Raw genomic sequence first — 11817 nt, 5'->3', positions numbered from 1 at the left:
GCGTGAGTGTTTCCACTCTGCACACGAATCCCGTGGGCCTCCCACTCCCTAACTAACGCTAGTGTAGTGTAGCCCCAGCGATTCCCTAGGCCTAGGCCTATTCTATTTCCGTGACAGTGGTTCTTATACCACTTATTTAATATATGGTTTGCGTGGCCCCTAGGGCCTAACTGTATTACTTACCTGTGTGACTTACTGTATGCATTAATAAGACTGTGTTGTACTTACCTCTTATTATTATTATTAACGAATTTTGTACCGCGCACGGTTACCCAGAGGCATCCCAGCGCTTATAGAGAATCAGAGCAAGCTGCCTGTGTGAAGCAGAACAGATTTAGAATTATTCTGGAAATAGATAAGTTTTCAAATGTTTCCTGAACCTGAGCAGGTTTGGTTCAGAGCGTAGTGAGAGTGGGAGGGAGTTCCAGGCGTGTGCAGTATGGATGGAAAAGCTCCTGCCACCTGAACGGGCTCTCCTAATTCTCTTTATCTGAAGGAGGTGTTTATTATCGGAGCGTAAGGCTCTGGTGGGCTTATAGGGCCGAATCATGTCCTTCAGAATAGCAGGTCCTTTCCCCTGAATGCTCTTGTGAGCAATACAGAGGGCTTTGAAGGTCACTCTCTCTTTGACCGGGAGCCAATGGAGTGCCTTTAGAGCGGGCCTGGCTGATTGCCTGGCCGGAACGTTCCGCAGCAGCCTGGCTGCCGCGTTCTGCACTTGTTGCAGGATTTTGAACGTTGATTCCGGTGCTCCGAGAAAGAGTGCATTACTGTAGTCCAGGCGTGAGATGATTAGACCTTGGACTAACAGCTTCCGGGAGAGTTCCGGTAAGAGGGGGAGAACCTTACGGGCCGAGCGGAGCAGTCCATAACACACGCCAGCGATCTTCTTGGCGTGTGTCCTAAAGGACAGATCAGGCTCCAGCCAGACCCCCAGGCTCTTAATTTCCTTCTTTGGGTCAGGCGGAGTGCCCATACAGTTGGGCCAGCTGCTCGGCGAGAGGGCGAAGTTTGAGTGGCCCAAGATCATCAGCTCAGTTTTTGAGCCGTTCAATTTGAGCGATGACCTGGTCATCCAGTCAAACACCTCTCTTAAGCATGAATGGAGCGTTTCAGGCTGCTTCTCCAGCTGTGTCAGACCCACCACTAGCTGAGTGTCATCCGCATAGCTTATGGTCTTAAAGCCAAACGGAGACACCACACCCTCAAGGGGTGCCATATACACGTTAAATAACGTGGGGCTTAGGGATGAGCCCTGAGGCACCCCACAGTGAAGTGGAAAGGGAGGAGATTTTGCGTTGCCTTCCCAAACCTCGAAGGTACGCCCCTCCAGAAAAGAGGCCAGCCATTCCAGGGCCGCTCCTGTGACTCCTGTCTCTGCTAGGCGTTGTGTCAACACTCCATGGTTGACAGTATCGAAGGCCGCACTTAGGTCCAGGAGGATCACTGCCACTGACCCCCCTGTATCCAAAGTGCTTCTGGCCTCCTCTACAACTGCTAGCAGGGCCGTGTCGGTTCCATGACCCGGTCGGAATCCCGTCTGGGAGTCTCTCAACCGACCATTCTCCTCGAGAAAGTTGGACAGTTGGCGGTTAACCAGTTTCTCGGCAACCTTACTAATCCCTGGTAGCAAGGAGATGGGCCTGAAATTGGCTAAGTTCTGTGGATCTAAGCCAGGCTTCTTCAGAAGCGCTTTAACGACTGCGCTCTTCCAGTCTGGCGGTACCGTGCCATGAGCGAAGGAGAGATTGACCAAATCGGTCAAAGGCTCTCCTATCGATGGGGCAGCCTGCTTTAAATACCGCATTGGGACTGGGTCTCGAGGCGAGCCACTCTTCAAGCTCCCGAGGACCTTCAGTACTTCGCCTGAGGTTACGGGGCCAAAAGACGTCAATAAATTTTCCGACATGCTTAAGTCTTCAGACGAAGTCGGGGTTCCCATCACCGGAGGGAGAGAACTAATAATGGTGTCAATTTTATTTTTGAAGTAAGTGGCCAATTCCAGACATTTTTCCTGTGGTCTGTCGTGGACAAGAATGGGATCCTGTGGTTTAAGAAGCTCCTTCATCACTAGAAAGGCTTCCCTGGATGAGGACGCAGCATGACTCACTCTCTCCCCAAAAAAGGAGGCCTTTGCTGCGCGTATAGCAAGTTTATACGTCCTTAATTCCCTACGGTATTTTTCCCTGCTCTCTGTCTCTGGGTTCTTCCTCCATAGTCTCTCCACCCGTTTACAGTTCTTTCTCAGGGTTCTAAGCTCTGGGGAGTACCATGGGGCAGACCCCACTCTCTTATCCCTAATAAGCATCTTCTTGAGTGGAAGCACATGGTCCACTGCGTTGGTCAGCCAGTTCCTCATCATAGCGTCTGCAGTCACTGGATCCTGACCTTTCTCAGGCTGGGAGCCCTCCAACCGGGCATTCCAGGCCTCTACCGGGAGCCTTGACCATGCCCTGTCTATTCTAAATTTCCTGGACGGGAGGGTATCATCTTCCTTTACCTCCCAGTTTGCCATGATCAGTGAATGGTCAGACCAGGGAAGAACGAGAGGGGGCATAGCTAATAAACCCCTCATGTTCGTAAAAAAGGGGTCCAAAAGGTGCCCTTTAACATGTGTGGGCCCGGTGTTTATCAAATTCATCTCCAGGGCGGTCAGCTCGCTCATTAAATTAGTTGCCATTGGGTCAGTTGCCTCATCAAAATGGCAGTTGAGATCTCCCAACAGAATAAAGTTGGACGAAGCTGAGGCCAGGAGAGTGGTAGTTTCCATAAGCGAAGATGTAAACTCCCCCACACTCCCAGGTGGACGATAAACTAGGAGGCCTGTCAACGTGCAGGTAGGGGAGAATTTAAGGGAAAATTGGCAGCTCTCACAATCTTTCACCCCTGCCTCCCATGCTTTACAGCCCAGTGATTCCCTATGGATAATGGCCAAGCCTCCCCCCCTCCCTGCGCCTCTGTCAAGATGGTAGATCAAATATCCCGGCGCTAGCGCTGTAACCACATCTGGACCCGAGGCGTCAGATAGCCAAGTCTCAGTGAGAAACAAGGCTTCAACCTTGTGGTCCAGGAGAAGGGAATTAATCTCCGTAGCGTGGCAGGGAAGGGATCTGCAATTCAGCAGGGCAAGACGACGCAGGGTAGTGGGGATAGTTACTCCTAAATCCGGTTGGCAGACTCTGCATCCCCTGAAACGTTTTCCCCCTTTAGCGGTATAGCAGCATGTGACATGCTTTGGTGTTCTATAAGATAAAAGCTCTTCCTTCGTGTATCTGACCGAAGAGGCTAGATGGGGGCTCGAGTCGGGCATAACCAATGGCCCTGGTCCCGTCTGGGCCCGGACGGGCACAGACGGGCTTGACTCTGGCGAAACTCCGGCGCAAGTCCGGCGCGCCCCCTGCGCGCGTCCGCTGCGCGGAGCCATAACGGGCTATTTTTATAGGGCAACTAGACCGGTCGTCCAATGTGACCCCACCTAAGATGGCCGCCAAAATGGGATCGAGCCCTGGACCTGGTCTAAACAAGCACCCAGGGATCAGGGACCAAGAGAAATGAATTCACAGCCCAAACGAGGGTAGGAGCGTTCAGTAGGATAATTCTAAAGATGATTTTAAAATAATTCCGTTTTTTTGAAGATTCCTAAAATGATTCTAAAAATGTGGTTCAGGTGCAGGGGGGGATCGGACACAAGGGAAAAATCAAATGCAGCTAAAATAAGCACTGAGCGCTCGACTAGCAGCCTCTCAAGAATGCTCTATCTCCGGTCTGGTAGCTAAGCCCTCCTTTTATAGGGCAACTAGACCGGTCGTCCAATGTGACCCCACCTAAGATGGCCGCCAAAATGGGATCGAGCCCTGGACCTGGTCTAAACAAGCACCCAGGGATCAGGGACCAAGAGAAATGAATTCACAGCCCAAACGAGGGTAGGAGCGTTCAGTAGGATAATTCTAAAGATGATTTTAAAATAATTCCGTTTTTTTGAAGATTCCTAAAATGATTCTAAAAATGTGGTTCAGGTGCAGGGGGGGATCGGACACAAGGGAAAAATCAAATGCAGCTAAAATAAGCACTGAGCGCTCGACTAGCAGCCTCTCAAGAATGCTCTATCTCCGGTCTGGTAGCTAAGCCCTCCTTTTATAGGGCAACTAGACCGGTCGTCCAATGTGACCCCACCTAAGATGGCCGCCAAAATGGGATCGAGCCCTGGACCTGGTCTAAACAAGCACCCAGGGATCAGGGACCAAGAGAAATGAATTCACAGCCCAAACGAGGGTAGGAGCGTTCAGTAGGATAATTCTAAAGATGATTTTAAAATAATTCCGTTTTTTTGAAGATTCCTAAAATGATTCTAAAAATGTGGTTCAGGTGCAGGGGGGGATCGGACACAAGGGAAAAATCAAATGCAGCTAAAATAAGCACTGAGCGCTCGACTAGCAGCCTCTCAAGAATGCTCTACCTCTAAACTCATAAAGAGTGCTGAGGGTTTGCTTAGAATAAATACACTTTATTTTATATATATATCTGTTGTGGTGTCCTTTCATTTGGTATTCAAGGGATTATATATGGTATCACAGCTGGCTTCACATGCCATTCAGAGTTTAGCCTAAGACTGCTCTTGTCCATGCTACCACTAGGATAGCTGGTCTATAAGGTTGACTTTACAACCAATCACCATAAGGGTATTTGGACTGATATAAGGTGTACACTATAACTAGTGACATCATACATCAGGCCAACTTCTCACATGTACTACTTCTATAATATACAAGAAATGCATTGCATTTATTAGTATCACAGTATTAATTGATCCAACTTTCGAGTGTCACATACATTAGCCGCAATTCCCACAGTAAAAACGTCTGCATTTTTCATAGTAATTTTTTTTTTTTAATGTTTCCTTACCGGTGCTTTGGTAGCCATAGTTCATTCAGGGCCCCTAATCTCTTTTAAACTGCTTGTCATTGGATTAAAAATAAAATCAAACAGCCCAGAGCACACAGAGCAAGTGCTAAAATCTACAGAGCTCCTAAACTGGATGTGCTCTCAACGTCGAACCCCCACTGATTTTTAATTGCTGGACTGGAACCATCTCAAAAGGATACAGGCCTTTCTGTGTCTCTAAAGTAGTAAGGAAAAGGATTGCTGTACGCCGAAAAACAGCCCCTGCCAACAGGAAGGTACCAGCCCCACCTTACCCCCCCCTCACGATTAATGTACTTGATTTATGTCGGGCTATCAGTGAACATCATTGGCAAATTACACAAGGCCACAAGTTCCCCACAGTACTCTGACTGGGGAAAGGATATTTCCTTCTCTATTACATTCTAGTCTCGGTATTCTCCCACTCATCTGCACTTCTAGTCTGTCTCACTGTTGTCCTACTTTCCTCTTCCTTCTTTCTCAGTTTTCAGCCTGTCCCTATCTTGCTCTGGATTAAAGTAAGTCCAGGCTCCCAAAAAAATGTGTTCTGGGTGACAACACCTTCACAGACGAGGTGCTGCAAGTCCTGTAGGAGTGAGGGGGAAACAGGTCAGGACCTTAGTTCAACAGGTGCAGTGTGCTCTTAGGCAGATGTGCACACGTGTGTACTCCTTCTGAGTGCAATAAAATGAGTAAGATATAGTTGGGCGTTAGTGGCAGTAGTTATTTGTAGCTCTGCAAAGCTGCAAACCTGAAACAGCAAGCGCTATATAAATGAATACGTTGTTGTCACATTACACTCGGTGCTGGAAAACGCATCTCTGTAGCTTGTGTTTGCCGTGTCTTTGAACCATGGCAAGGGGTGGAAAGGAGAACGCCTCACTCTCGGTGTCTCGATTCAGCCCAGGGGGACCTTTCTTCACGGGGAGGAAACGCCTGGCATTCCCCGAACAGACCAGGCCTTGTCTGCCTCTCATGACATAGAGTTCAGGAAGAAATGCCCGTCCCTGGCAGTCCATCATTGGAGGGCAAGGTGTGAACCCACAACTCCTGTGTAAACAGCTCCTGGCTCCCCTGCACCAGGGCCTGGTGGCAGCAGGCACAATGGGCTGGTGTCAGCTTTCTCAAGGCCCATGCTTTGTTCAGTTTTTATCAGAGCACCCGGGGAGCTTAGCTGCGATAAGCCCTAGGAGTTAAAATGTTCTTGGGGCCAGCTCGCACTTCTCTTTGGAACTCCACGGGATGCAACAGCCCCTCCCCGACCTCGCACAGGCTGTGGACAGCCCATTGTCATTCTGACTGCAGATGTTTATCACATTTAGAATGACAATGGGCCGTATGCCTTTAACATAACGTGCACTGCAAGTGAGTGTCTTTGAGGCGAGTGACTAGATTGTAGCAGAGGAGCTTAACGTGTGCCCGAGGTGTGCTTCCTCACTGCTGATTAGCACATGCCAGAAGGCGACCTCATCCATGCACAGATTTACTAGTATTTTTCCGTTTCTAAATATAAATACAGACAAAGGAAAAATAGTTTTCCGTCTGTATTTATATGTAGAAATCCGTAAAAACGGAAAACCGGGAGCCCTAATTATAGTCCAACAGCTGAGCAGATAGACAGCATGGAAATTAAAAAACAGGATGAAATTTATTAAAATAACGGCTTGTGTCAATATAAATTTGTGGTATAATGCTAGTATTTACCAGTGGATGTATTGTTATGTAATATTTGACTGCTTAAATAGCTAAAACACGACAGGCATCAAAGTATGAGTGCGCGTCTATCAGTTAAATAAATATGGAAATGTCCAGTTTTACAACTTCATTTATACCCAAAACACAAAATGAATATGGATAAATACAGATAAAATGTCCCAAAAATAAAAATGGATAAATACAGACGGAAATGTCAAAAAAATAAATACCATAAAACCGGGAGCCCTAATCATAAAGCATCTTTGTGGACATCCTCAACCTTAAAAGATTCTATTTCGCAATAAGATGGTGGATAAGGATGTGGCCAACCAACTTCAGACACGAAAAGTCAACGACCACACCCTTCCCAAGTGCAGGCCTTATTTCATGATTGTCATACTAAAATATCTACTGCGCAAGTGGTAGACAACACCCTACGGATGATCGACCACGACGAGGCTTTCTGCACAGTACCGCTTCAGCTCTTACTAGCATTTGAGAACATTACCCCCCCACCACCCCTCTCAGACCACAGTGAGTTTCAAACTTCCGCTTGACATGCACATGGTTCCATGGCAAGGTTCTTTATTGGTTCACTTCCTATGCATCAGGCCATCAGCAGCTCATAAAAAGTCAACCTACAAATCTCAGACACTTCAAATGATTTGTAGAGAATCCTTGAGTTCCATCTTCTACCCCGTGATATTCCACCCTTCGATGGAGACCCGCAGCAGCCTCCTGACCAGGCGCATCAATACAGTAACACACAGCATTGCCCGGAAGTTTTGCCAGTCATCGACTTCCTCCTAAAATAATGTCTCTCTCTCCAAGAAGCAGTGTGAAACGCCTACCTCAAGCTCAGTCTTACAAAAACAGAATTCAGACTCTTTGGCAACAGCGAAGCCGAAATCCAGGATTGACTAAAATCTGGAGGGCTTAGTCACCAACTGTGATAGGGCCACATCTCGCAACTTCACGTTCAATACCAACCGCTCTTCCTTACTCCATCCTGCAAGGACTCCGACGTGTCGCCTCCAATGGATGAAGAAACCCTCGCCTCGAGACAAACTCCAGTCCACATCCAAGTCCTCTTTCGCATGTACAGTTGCACTGCCGGATTCATCTGCATTCCTGTCTCCACTGTGACATGTCTGAAGGGAGATCTAGTGCCCTGTAGCTCATCTTCAAGAAGTAATCGAATATAACCATAACATATTCTCCGCAGCGCAATAATAGAAAAACCTCGCGTTCTCTTTATGCTTCAGAATTTGCCGCTCCAGCTCTGGCTCAGTTGGCCTTCTACTCCTCCTAACAAGGAAAAAAGAAAACTTTAAAACTGTAGCACCAGCTCAATCGAGAAGGACAGGCGTACACAGCCAGAGACTTCAGTTGGGGCGGCAGAGCCCCATCAGGGAAGGGCATGTGGTGCCCTCCGTGTTCAGCGTATAACAGAGCTCACGTGCTGCCCAAGTGATCAGATTTAGGAACAAGGCTGTATCATTTTGAGCTAGACGTTTGAGCCTGGCATCCTGCCTTTCTCGCGCTTCTACCCTGAACCGACTACATTTACTTGCGAAGCCATAGATAGGATACGGGGACATAAGCTGGCACCTTCCATCCAATAAATCAGAAAGGTACCATCGAATGAACACATCCATTGGATTAGTTGACTCACATTTCATGAGACTGTACATCATTTGGCAGCCTGAGTTTTTAAAATGCAATAAATGAAAAAGTCCTGGCCTGGAACAGTGTAAAATCAATAACATCTTCAGTATGATCCAGAGATGTATGTAGGACAGTTGGCACTGCCTCAATGAAGCAGAGACCGAGTTGCTTCTTAAGGAACAGATGGCCCCAGAAGAAGGTAAGGGAGGGCTATGCAACCATCAGAGTGAGCCAACTGGGATTACTATGATGCATGAAGTCAAGCCTCTGGGATGGAGGTTTAAATGTTTGTTTTTTGCCTTCTTATTTTGCCTTTTTTTTGGCAAACTCTTATAGCCCATGAAGAAATGTCCAAGAAAGGCACACACGGATTGGAGGAATCTCTGATGTAAACTCACGTGTTGAAATAAATAAAGAAAAGTATGTAGAACTATGGATTGGTGCCAGGATGGTAATTGCCAGTTCTTAATTTGAGCTGGTGGTTTCTGGTGCTCGACACCGGCACTTAATTGTCAACACCAGAGTGTATGACAGCCAGCCAAATGGTGTCACTGTTTGCCCAAATGAGTGATGAACACAACAGTTGTTTAATAAGTCTATGTAAAAAAATGACTAATACCTGACACCCAAAGCTATAAAAATAGCTTGGGTAGCCGGTATGTATCTTTTTTAATGTGTAAGAAGTATGTATCGTCATTAGTAACTCAATGGTAGGTGCAAGCTGCTGTGGTCCCCTGACAAGGGCCCTGGCACTTGTTTCTTTACAAATGAAGTGCTGGTGGTTGCTGGCTCAGGGCACTGGCACTTATTTTTGGGGACCTGGAATTCTTTTCCCCTGAAAGACTTTGATCCAGAGTGAGAGTGAAAGGGAGGAAGAGATAGGTAGGAAAACAGTGAAAAAGGGAGAAAGTAGGGATGCAAAAAAACCTACCAAAGTGAGATAGAGACAGGAAGTGTAGGTTGGTGGAAGAAAAACGCATCTGGTGGATTGAAGGCTATGAAGTCACAGTGCTCGATTACTTTAAATACAATCTAGTGCAAAAAAAGAAAAACTAATTTGCAGAGGTAAAAATTTAGGAAATAAATTGCCTAATTATAAAATGTTGCAACAAGAAAGTAAAACGTTGGATTGAACTACAACCCTTGCCACTAAACCTAAATGTTGGTAAGGCAGTAAGACATATATTGTGATCTTATCGCCACATAGAAGATGTGCCATCATATTAAGCAGAGTTTGTGAGGGAGGGATTTGCACTTTCACTGTGTGTTACTGACATTTTCACTCGCTGTACGATATTGTAACTGTTTAAGACAAAATCTATTAAATTCCCCCCCACAAAAAAGATAAACATTGTCTATGCTAAATATTTTTTGCTACCTTATACAAGTGCATCTTCCCTCCCAGCTCAATTTGGTGAGCACAGTCCTCATCCCTTTTAAGCTTCCAGACCCTCATCCTTAAAAACTACTTTCCCTCTGTCTCATTACAGATGTTAAACTGTTGCACACAGATTTCCATCGGCCAGAAACATCTCTCTGCCCAGTCTGTCACATATTCCTATTTTTTTTTTAATTGGTCTGGCTTGACAGTTTAGGGGTCGCCAGACTTTATGCGATGAACCTTAAAAACGAGCTTTCAGGAGTTCTACAGAAAGGGGCTTTGGCCCCACCCACATCTTGGTGGACATCAGTACCTGCTTGTTCATGGTTAAAATGAACGCCCAACCTAGTAAATCGATCTGCTATGCCTCCACGGTCGAGTGCTTCCAGTACACCAGGCCTACCCTCCTCCTCTGCTAACCCGGGCCAGCAGAGCAGGAGGGTAGGTCTGGTGTACTGGATGCACTTCCGAAACCCTGCAGTTGTGTGCAACATCTGCTACGACCCTTGAGGCATAGCAGATCAAGTCACTAGAATGGAAGATCATTTTAACCATGAACAAGTAGGTACCTCTCTTTTAGAGAGGGTTCGCTCACAATGATTTAAGTGTGGGGTAGGCTTAATACCCTTTTGGTCCTGAAGAAGCACCACGGATCATTTAGAGACCACAGAGGCATGAAACATGTTGACCCGTTTATTATTTCAGCTACATACACTGAGCTACTTGGATACATTATAACCTATAAGTAGCAGTAACTTATCCGGGTTTTTTTTAACCTAACAGGGGAGTCTATATATTAAAAGGATGATTTGACATCCCTTAGTCCGTTTTAAGTCACTTCATCGCACACATCACAAATCGCCCCACCTGGACACCCTTGTGTTCATAAAATGGCAGTAAAACTAAATCTCTGCTAATGTGACCTTTCAGGGGATCTGTAGGGCATTGCAGCACTGGGCCGACGATGAGCACCCGCCCAATAATGAAGCATGACATCCCCAGGGGTGTGTGAGGGCAACAAGAGACAGTCCTGGTGACTGCCCGTAATATCCTATCTAGAGCCTAGATATTTATTTCCCATCTCTTTCTTTTAGGAAGAGTTATCCCCCCCTCCCCCCCAATTTGATTTGATTACAGTTTCAGAGCCCGGACGCTGGACCTTTATGTGCTCCTAGTCCCTCCCTCTTTTTCTTTTGATACTTCAATGGTTAGAGCTCAGATTCTAAGAGTGAAAAATAAACCGCGCTTGCTTGGGTCATCAGAAGCCCGTCTTTCTGCTTTGGTACACCGCGCTTTGTATGGACTGGGACTGTCGATATTCATTAGCCCAACGCCTGTGCTTCGTCGTCATGGCCCATACATCCTCACCTACGCTTTGAAAGGCTCTATGGCCGCAGCAGTACTCCGGACACTTTTGAGGTGATCCGATCCTTTTTCGCATGCAGCAGTGAATTTCTGGCGGTGTTGTCTAGTGCGGTGGGAGGATTGGTGGGGCCCTCATATCAGTGGGCAAAATATGGCGTCAACTATACAGACCTACAATATAATTAGGGCTCCCGGCTTTATGGTATTTATTTTTCTGCCATTTCTGTCTGTATTTATCCATATTTATTTTGGGTTTTGTGGAAAATTAAGCTGAAATTAGCATATTTCCACATTTATTTAACCGATAAATATGCACTGATGCTTGAAGGTCTGCCAGGTTTCAGTGCTATGAACACCCGCAGAAGATGAATCAGTGAACTTCTATGAAGAAATGCAAATTTCACTATCAACCTTATGCATATCTACTGCTGTTAAAGCCTCATTACTAAAATTCCTTTCTTTTTAAACCCGCTTATCTATCAATCCACACATCTATTGGTCTGGCAGTCATGGCAGACAGTGTTCAAAATTACTCAAAAAGCAACCTAATTTCCGTTTTATCCACATTTAAAAATAAATACAGACAACAAAATGAATGTTTTCTGTCTGTATTTATCTGTAAAAATCAGTAAAAACGGAAAACAGGGAGCCTTAAATATAATTAGGTGATAAGCTAGCAAACTTTTGAAAGCAGATCCTCCAGGAATTTGTTAGGAGATGGTAGGTTTTAACACTTGATCCTAGTTCACTTTGAGATTATTCTTTCCTTGCATTATTGTGGGAAGCCT

Source organism: Triturus cristatus, chromosome 12 (assembly GCF_964204655.1).
Source record: "Triturus cristatus chromosome 12, aTriCri1.1, whole genome shotgun sequence".
Taxonomy (NCBI): domain Eukaryota; kingdom Metazoa; phylum Chordata; class Amphibia; order Caudata; family Salamandridae; genus Triturus; species Triturus cristatus.
The sequence above is the reverse complement of the archived record's forward strand: the minus strand, read 5'-3'. Positions refer to the sequence as shown.